The 10,110-nt window shown below is 38.4% G+C and overlaps 1 pseudogene across 2 annotated transcripts; it reads left to right on the forward strand.

Moving 5' to 3' along the window:
- The first annotated feature begins 304 nt into the window (after nt 1-304).
- LOC149821951 (uncharacterized) lies at nt 305-8,151 on the forward strand (annotated as a pseudogene). 2 transcript variants are annotated; one of them, XR_016425992.1, is made up of 3 exons: nt 305-468; nt 815-2,453; nt 7,812-8,151. The product of XR_016425992.1 is annotated as an uncharacterized LOC149821951, transcript variant X2 (transcript). The 2 variants fall into 2 exon arrangements; XR_016425991.1 differs by lacking the exon at nt 7,812-8,151 and having other exon boundaries at nt 307-468; nt 815-2,618.
- Nucleotides 8,152-10,110: the final 1,959 nt, after the last annotated feature.

The raw sequence follows: 10,110 nt of genomic DNA on the forward strand, positions 1-10,110 counted from the left end.
TGGTATGGCTAAGGCATTTCTGATGGATAAAAAAGAATTTTGCATGAGAACAAAATTCACATCGAAAATGCTAGGGTTAAAAATGTCCTAAAAATTATAGTATTTGCGATTTTGGACCGCAGACAAATCTTTTAAATTTCAAGGTCTTTAGAAAAACATGTGATTTTGGTGTTGTACAATGCGGTCATTTTTCGTTTTTAAAATGATGTATCGTTCGAGTTTGGGTTGACTACCCGATGAAAACCCGATCCATTGAGAGCCCTAACAAGACATTATTTATACCCAAACCCAAACAAAACTGAATCCTCCTTAAGTCCTGAGGGAAACCTAGGTTTCCTGACTCCCGCGTCCTCTCGCTTTTTATCCTGCGCTGCCTCTCTTTTCTCTTCTCACCATCATCTGCGGCGGCCTAAGGATTCCGACAACCCATCACCGTCACCGGCGGAAATATCCGGCCATCGGAATCAGGTTCTCTCTTCCTCTCTTGTAGATGGCGATATGAGCCTGTTGATATAGACTGTGGTTGTCTATAATGTGCCTCTCTGCTCATTAGCAACTTGAAACTTGTTTGACATCGGCCCATTTGGCTCATGAAATTGTTTAGCTTTTGAAATGATTGGGAAAAATGGTTTCGGATTGGTTTTTGTGCCTTCAAAGGAATTATAACGAACATCTTATTCATGTAAGCAAGCTTTTTTCCTATGTGGTAAAGCGATTGATGTGAGTTCATTTTTTACCTATGCAGTACCTACTGTGGTGGGTGGAATTTGTCCGATTGAAGTGCTTGACACTGCTTTTTATATCTGTTGTACAGGCACTTGTTTGTCCTTTCAGACTCTTTAGCCATGGCCGGAGAAGCGATGCTGGGCATGTTTCAATTGCAACAAACGGTTGGAACCGTTCTCTGTTGCATGTGTGGCGTACCCATGACTCCAAACAACGCAAATATGTGCATAAAATGCTTGCGCTCCCAAGTTGACATCACTGAAGATTTACAGAAGCATGTGATAATCTACCACTGCCCAGAGTGTAATTCTTATCTGCAGCCACCCAAAACTTGGATCAAAGCCCAGTTAGAATCTAAGGAGCTTCTTACGTTTTGCATTAAAAGGCTCAAGAATCTGAACAAGGTTCATCTGTCACATGCAGAATTCATTTGGACTGAACCTCACTCTAAGAGGATCAAAGTGAAATTAAGGGTGAAAAAGGAGGTTTATGTGAATACAATATTGGAACAAGAATATATCGTCGAGTACTTCCAGCAGGAGCATATGTGCGAGTCTTGTACCAGAGTTCAAGCCAACCCTGATCAATGGGTGGCATCTGTGCAACTAAGACAGCATGTTGCTCACAGACGGACCTTTTATTTTCTGGAGCAGGTTGTTCTTAAGCACGATGCAGCTGCTCACGCTATAAAAATTAAGCAAATGCATGAGGGTATCGATTTCTTCTTTGGTAACAGGAGCCATGCAGTAAAGTTTGTGGAATTTGTTGGTAGTGTGGTACCGGTTAGGAATCGGCATGACAAGCAGCTGGTTTCACATGATTCGAAGAGCAACAACTACAACTACAAGTACACGTTTTCTGTTGAGATCAGTCCAATTTGCAGAGAAGATTTAATCTGTCTTCCTCCAAAAGTTGCTATTAGCATGGGGAACTTGGGTCCTCTTGTGTTGTGCACGAAGGTTAGCAATAGCATAATGCTTATTGACCCATTTACTTTGAGGCATTCTTTTCTGGACGCTAACCAGTATTGGAGGGCCCCCTTTAAGCCTATACTGTCAAGTAGGCAGCTTGTTGAATATGTGATTTTGGATATAGAACCTACAACTTCAGGTACCGCCCCGAGCGGCACAAGGTATGCATTAGCAGATGCACAAATTGCCCGTATCTCTGATTTTGGGAAAAATGATTTGATTTTCAATGTGAGAACGCACCTTGGTCACCTTCTAGCTCCTGGGGATTATGCACTTGGTTATGATTTGTATGGAGCAAACAGTAATGATATTGAACTTGACAAGTACAAGGGGTTTAGTCTTCCTGATGCTATTCTGGTGAAGAAGAGCTATGAAGAGAAGCGTCAAAAAAGACGCGGAAAACCTCGTCCTTGGAAGCTTAAAAATTTCGACATGGAAGTGGACAATCCTTCCAAGGGTAGGACAGATACTGATAAGAGAAACATGGAGTATGAAAAGTTTTTGGAGGACTTGGAGGAAGACCCAGAGATGAGGTTTAATGTATCACTATATAGGAACAAAGATTATCAACCATCTGAGGTGGCGTCTATGGTGGATGGAGATGATATTCCTTCTGTGCCATTGGAGGACCTTCTTGCTGATCTTGCGTTAAGTGAAGAAGAAGAAGAAGAGGAAGAAGATGATGGTGATATCATGAGAGAGTGATGTGTTGTGGATTGTTCATTGCTGTGTTGTTTCACTAGTTATTCTTCACTGGTAGGTGCCTCTACTCTGCACTTCAGCTTTCATGGATTTGGGTAATTTGTTTGGGACTAGTTGATTCTGGTTACCACTATATGTATTGTTGTTGGAATTTCATATCCTTGTATCACATATTCTCTGCAATATTTAAATGGGAATATGTGCATCTGTTGTTCACAAGAGGGTGCTGCTGTTTTTCCTCCTCTTCCTCTTCTTCTTCTTCTTCTTCTTCTTCTTCTTCCTCTCTTCTTCCCTCCGTATTCAGGAAAACATACACTTGTTTAACACTGTAGCATTCCTGTCACTTTTCTTTATTCCGTTTGAGTTTAAATTTGAACAGTAATGGGGTGGTTTCTTTCTACACATCTGTCATAAAAAAATAGTTGAAATGGTGAAATGAAAAGAGGTTACGAGAAAAGCAGATGGGGCTTGTTTACAGTACGTTGCACCCTTTTTGTTAACTGGAAAAAGGTTTGGCTGTTTCTTAAATTGATTTTCTTTGTTTACTGTGTGGTAGAATCTTTGTAATCAAATGTTCTAAGCAGGAACATATGGGTACCCCAAATACATATAGAAAATGGCCATATACCCTGTGTGGCCCCAGATTTTGTAAGGTGTAGGATGGAGATTGTCCTAACTGTTTTCCTTTCTTTTTACCTTTTGGAGGGAGGAGGTGGGTGCGTTCAAGAAGTGGATGCTCTTAGAATTTGAGCATGTGTTACCAAACTGACCTGCTCACTTTTGCCATTGCACTGAACATTGGTTCTCATGCCCCAAGTAAATATATTAATCACAAGCTATGTCACACGGGTGCGGCACGGCTGCGGAGCAATTTCAAAAATTTTGGACACGGGGACATGGCTATATATATATATATATATTTAAAAAAAAATATATATATATATATATATATATATATATATAACAATAATAAGATTGTAAATTTTAAAGCAATAAGTTGACCGGTCAAAGTTGACAATATATATATATATATATATATATAACAATCATAAATGGACAAAAATAGACTCGGTCAAAGTTGACCGAGTCCAAAATTAATTTTAATAAATGAACAAAAATAGACTCGGTCAAAGTTGACCGAGTCCAAAATGTGGATGGACTCAGCCCTGGTGTGTTGACCGAGTTTGACACTTAGTTGACCGTGTCCACCCCGTGTTCGAAGCCGCACCCGTGTCGGGTACGGGCGACGTGGGTGCGTCGACCTTTTAGCTGAGGCTGTGTGACTTAGATCACATGATAAAAAAGTAATATATTACAAATCTGAAAATAGGCAAAGGTTTGTAAATTCTTTATTATATTGTTAGGTGCCCATTTCACTGTGATCCAAAATTGGTTATGCTGAGCCCTTTCATTCAGGTGCTTTGACCACCATTGGTTGTATGAGAGTCAAGGCTGTTTTCAAAATCATGAGACATCAGCCTTTTCCTTTTTTTTATCCTACCTGGGGGATCTGTAAGAATCTTATTAAAGTAATTCCGATGGGTTGTTTGTGGAAATTTATATTTTTACATTGCTGGTTTTGCTTCCATTTTGAGTAGTCATGACATTTTTCACTGGCTCTGTTATTTTGAAGGAAAAGTTGTTGATGCTTTTTTATGTTTTGACTGGCATGCATCCTCTATCATGTCATTCTGGAAGTTTCTTGCTTTAATTCAATTTTGTGGTAGTTTATGTGATGCTGAATTTGCTTTGCTTTCTAACTTGCCATGTTTGTGTCTGTTCCTTGTACTTCTTTAGTGGCTTATGAAAAAAAAGACTTTGGACATTGTCTGACGAATCAACATCCTTTCATGGTTGTACTACTGGATTGGTTCTTGTTCAAAACTGGTCTTACTTGGTCCTAGTTTTTGTGTTTTTATGTCAGTTGATGCATGTCCATGACTATCATGATGGTCTGTGCTCTCCTTTATTATCGCCTTTTATATATGTGGGACTACAGTGTGAAGATGTGGAATTAGGAGCGGAAGAATGGATGGCTAAGAAAGGGAATGGGCCAGTGAAAAAAATGTATATGTAGTTTATTGTTAAAGTGAAACTTTATGCATATGGAATGATGGAAATCATTACAGAATGATAAAGGGAAGTGAATCTCATGCCAGCATTTATAGGAAGTACATGGTAATAGGTTCCAGTTAGTCCTAGTTTTGGTGTTTTTGCGTCAGTTGATGCATGTCCATGACTCTCATGATGGTCTGTGCTCTCCTTTATTATCGCCTTTTATATAGGTGGGACTACAGTGTGAAGATGAGGAATGAGGAGTGGAAGAATGGATGGCTAAAAAAGGGAGTGGGCCATTGAAAAAAATGTATATGTAGTTTATTGTTAAAGTGAAACTTTATGCATATGGAATGATGGAAATCATTACAGAATGATAAAGGGAAGTGAATCTCATGCCAGCATTATAGGAAGTACATGGTAATAGGTTCCAGTTAGCGTTTATTGAACTTAAGGTAAGATAACTTTTGGGAAACCACGGAGGTTTTGGTAACCATGTCTGAGGGATTGAAGTTTTTATATGCTACTACAAAAAACTGAATGATTTCACAGTATTTTTTCAAAATATCAGTAATGCTGGTGATGATGCACACAAACAATTTTTAAGTTCACCATATTGGTGCTCCGTCAGCCCAAAATAATGTAGCTTATGGCTTTAGGCTTGTTTTTAGCTTGCTTGCATTTTGTTAGTAAGGGTGTATTAGGAGTTAGACTCGGGTGGTATACTTTATTAGGAGGTTGAATGTTGTAAATGGAGGGAATAATAAACTGTTTTGGCTAAAATTTTTCATTGCATCATTTGGAATTTGTTGAGAATCTCCTGAAACATCTAAACGCAATTGATAGTGAACTGATTTGGCTTTTGCACTTCTAAAATTGAAATGATTTTGGTTTTCCTTGCTGAATCCATCTCCCACTTGTATACCCTATATGTTTACATTTTTTTTGACGCCTTCATCTGAGGATCAAGATGGAAGCTTAGATTGATGGTAGATTTTTTTTTGAAATGAAGTGTATTGATGGTAGAGTTGAGTCATCTAGGTTGAACAAATCATTTGATTTTGAACTTAACAAGAATCTTCCATGTTAACTGACCTGGAAATAGTCTGTGCCACCCTGCATGAACTTGACTCTCTCTCTCTCTCTCATCTTGATCAGTAGGCCTGACTTAAGGGCTGATCTATTGCTTAGCTGGTTCATCTATACTCAAGCAGCACTACTGAGCGTTGAATCATCCTCCTTATGTAACATGTGTGCAGAGGAAGTTGTAAGTGAAACTGATAATGGTGCCTGTCTTATGAATTGATTAAATCCATTTCTGCTTTAAATGTTCCAGGTCCTGGAAGTTTGTGTCTTGTACTCAAGTAGATGGTTTACTATGTCACATAGGTGCGGGTGCGGAACTTTAAAAAAAGCTGGGGTGCGGGGGTGCAAGGAGGGTATATATAAATATAATTTTGTTGTTGTTGTTAAGTTAACACTAATGAAATAAAAACAATTATCATATCATCAATTTATCATGCATAAAATTCATGCAATAAATCAAATTAACAATCTATAATTGCTATTCCTCACCAATAAAAAATAAACCACAATTAGATCAACCTAAATATATATTGGCTACGCTAAGTGAATTAAACAAAAAACAATCAAACAAGTCAAGTAAAAAAGAAGTCAATTATACTAATAAAAAAAACAAACAATGTGTAATTGCATGCGAAAAGTATATCGTACATAATGTATATGAGGATGACATAATGATCCTAATAATAAAATTCATAAAAAAAAGCTAGCCGAAATCAGAACCCAACCCAAGCTTGGGATCGGTTCTGGTGAACCCAGGCTCTAAGTTCACCAGAGCTGAACCCAGTCTGCCTGGGTTCACCAGAGCCGAACTGTTACGGACCTTTTTCTGCCCTAGGTTCGACTAGGATATTTGCCCCAACCTAAGATCCACCCAGTTGGAGTCCCGCCCAACTAAGATGCGCGTGCGACAGCCTCTTTGGCGAGTCCATGTGACATAGATGGTTTATTTTATCAATGTAGTGCAGCTGCAATTGTTGGATCTGGTCATTCTTGTCTGAAAGTCACGTGCTCAAATTTGTGTACATATATTTTCTTTTTGTATGTAAATGTTTGTCTAAATATATTTTAATTTATTGCTCTTTGTTGCCATTCTTAGGGATGTGCTGGCATGTTTCTTTAGATGTGGTTGACTTGCTTTTCATATTTAATGAGCTCTATCTTAGAATTATCATTGACCTGAGCCAAAATATTTGTGTATCACACCTCTTGGCAACCTGCTTTTGCTTCACGATTGAACTTTATGAATTTCACGTTGGTTCATTTTCCCTCAGGATTGAGTCTTTCTGTGAAAGGCAGGGCTGTGAACTAATATTTGTACAAAAGATTAGATAACTCAAAAACATAGAGGTCCCTTTGAAATTTGTAAGACATGAATGCAGATGCACCCATAATGAAGGTATTTGGAAGAGATCCTCCAGACATCGTTGAGAGAGGGATCTGATAATTTGATCCCCGTTGAACATAAGAAAAGTGTAGGGTGTGCCTTATCCAACTTACGAGGCTGTTCTCTGGAGCCGCTTCATTATTCGAATGTTGCGGATTTTCTTCTGTTTGGTAGACGAATCTTGCTTTTTTTGCATGGTTTTGTTGCTCTTGTTCATGATTTAGTTACTACAACATTCAGCAGGCTATGTTGGTTCCCATCTTGAGAATGATTACTTTTAGCTTAGCTTGATTTGTTGCTGAAATTTTGATAGCTGTCTTGTCTTGTCCTAAGAACAAATCATTCTCCCTATCTCATGCTACTGACACAGGGATTGACTGTTGCCTAGTTCAGATGCAGAGTTTTCTAAAAGTTTTCAATCGCTCTTAGATTTTGTTCTGTACCTACTACCTACTTAGATGAAAGCTACTTGCTCATTTCCCCGCAAATAGCTGCATGAAGGTGGAACCTTCCTCATGCTCTTTAGGAAATCATTTTGTGCTTTATGTGGCTTGTGGCTCATCCGTTGGTCTTGTGACTCTTGTAATCCCGAGAGTGTTTAGATGCAACCACTTATCCAGATGAATGGGATAAGGTGGGATCTTCTGTTATAGATGGTAATGTGATTTCCTAGCTTATCCCGTTTATCTGGATAACTGGGTGCACCCAACCAAACACCCCCAAGTTTATCAATATTAATGGATGTTTTGCCATGTTTTTGCTCTTTTAATTACGAGTCTAAATCTTGCTATGGAAATCAATGAAACAGTTGGTTGGGGAAAGTGTTTTTGTTGAGATTAGGTCATGGTAACCTGTTTCTTGTATGTTATCTTTTTTTTTTCCTGCAGATTGTGGTGACTCCTTGTGGAACTCTAAACGCGAGTAATGCTATTTTGTCATGAAGTTATGAGGCTGTCACCTGTTGTACTAAGGCATCTGGAGAAACAGGATAATTAACCTGCGCCTATTCAGTATTTTATTCATTGTTTTTGGAGAGGATATATATACCCTTCTGGTTTGCTGCTGGCTCTTTCACTTGTTCTGTTGCATCTTGATATTTGTTCCATTCAGATACTTCCGGTGTGTTTATCAGGGCTGTTTCATTAACTTGTGCTCTCAATTTTGCTCGGTTATTAATTTGTTCGAACTTTCAAAGGAAGAATAAAAAGGAAATTGATATTCGGTGCATTATGAACTTCATTGTGTTGAGTTGGGCTTAAAGGGCTGAGCTTGCATGCATAAGCTGGGTTTGGCTCATAAAGTTGGAATAGTGTGTGCATCTTATGATATATATGATATAATAATTTGCAAATAAATTAGTCTTTAATCATGCCTTAGAAACTAGAGGGCTGGTCACTTTTTCTCCAAAATATCTCTTGTATTTGGTTTCTTGTATCAGATATAAGATTTCCTTGGTGCTGATGATGCAAATTCATTCGGTGCTTAGGTTGTGTGTGGGTATGCAAGCAGCAGTGCTCTTAGGTGTGTACCCCATATTTGTTCGCGAAAATGGAGGTGGTGTGGACTCACTTGCAAGATAAGGATCAGGCCTGGGCTCATGATCGAGTTAGTGTTGCAAATCGGCCTGTTTGGTTAATTTGCGAGGCCAAGTTTGAAATCACTAATGCCCTTTTGTGTTACTTGAAAACGGTGGCGAAAACAGCCGCCATGCATGACACTCATATGTTGTTTTTGAAAAAACCCTTTATTTTGGTCGAAAAATGCCTCCACACCTTCTGGCTTCCCTCTTTGGCAGCGCATTTTGGCACACTTCCCACCTGGCCATGGGCGGTTTTTTTTTTTGGGGAAAAAATCACCTTTCATATGAAAGACACTTCTCTTTCCTGCCTTTCATACTAACAAGTCTGAGTCTGTTTGTTTTACTGTAAAACATGAGAAAAGCAGGCTATGAAAACGGTCTTCTTTCTTTTGAGAAACCAAACACAAAAAATGTGGAATACGGTCAATGGGGCTCATGTTTTTGACAGCTCGGTTCATAGGAACATGCAATTAGACCCTTTAATCTGAGAGCGTTTTCTCACAGCTTTCTCCCATAGAGGGTCTCAACATAAATACAACAACAACTACGCCTTCATCCCAGAATAATTGGGGTCGGCGATATGAACCAAATAAGAAAATCATTCTGTGTCTTCCACATGAATCCTTCTCCTTCAATCATTTCTATCCAAAGTCATGTTGTGAGTGAGCTTCAAAGCATTCATATCCTTTCCTATCATTTTCATTCAAGTCTTCTAAGGCCTACTCCGACCTCTTTTAATTAATATATTTTTTCATTTCTCCATCCTTTTAACTGGAGCATCATCAGGCCTTCGCCGAATATGTTCAAACCACCGTAAACGATTCTCTCTCATCTTATTTTCAATGGATGCAACGCTTACCTTCTTACGTATCTTTTCGTTTCAAATCTTATCTTTTATTGTATTTTCACACATCCATCGAAGCATACGCATTTCAGTTACACTCATTTTTTGAATATGATGTCTCTTGGCAGCCTAACATTTCGTACCATATAGTAAAGCGAGCTTAATTGTCGTCTTATAAAACTTTCCTTTCAACCGTAATGGTATTCTATGATTGCACAACACTCCAATTGCATTTTTTCATTTCATCCACCCAACCTTTATCTTATGATTTACATTTCCATCAATTTCTCTATCCTTTTGAACTATAGATTCCAAATATTTGAAACAGTCATCCACCGGTATTTCTTGCTCACCAAGCTTCACTATATTCTCATCACTACTTCGTTGTTTACTAAATCGACATTCCATATATTCTGTCTTACTCTTACTCAACTTAAAACCTCTCGCTTCCAATGTCTGTCTCTATAATTTTAACTTAGCATTAACCCTAGGTCTAGACTCAACAATTAAAACAATATCACCATGGCACATTTTTTTGAATTGATCTCGTAAGCTCATCGATCACTATAGCAAATAGGAAAGGGCTTAACATAAATGCCAAAAAAAATGCCTTTTTTGGACTTACGGATAGATTTCTTACAAAATGGGTAACTAACGGATATAACTAGTTTGATGAGGAGAATACTTATCTGGTTTTATTATCATCTTGTCGAGTGCATATCTCAATAAAAGTATGCATGAAATGCGTGCATCTTTGCATGGG

The sequence above is a fragment of the Nuphar pumila genome, chromosome 11 (assembly GCF_984573655.1).
Source record: "Nuphar pumila chromosome 11, dmNupPumi1.hap1.1, whole genome shotgun sequence".
Classification (NCBI taxonomy): Eukaryota; Viridiplantae; Streptophyta; class Magnoliopsida; order Nymphaeales; family Nymphaeaceae; genus Nuphar; species Nuphar pumila.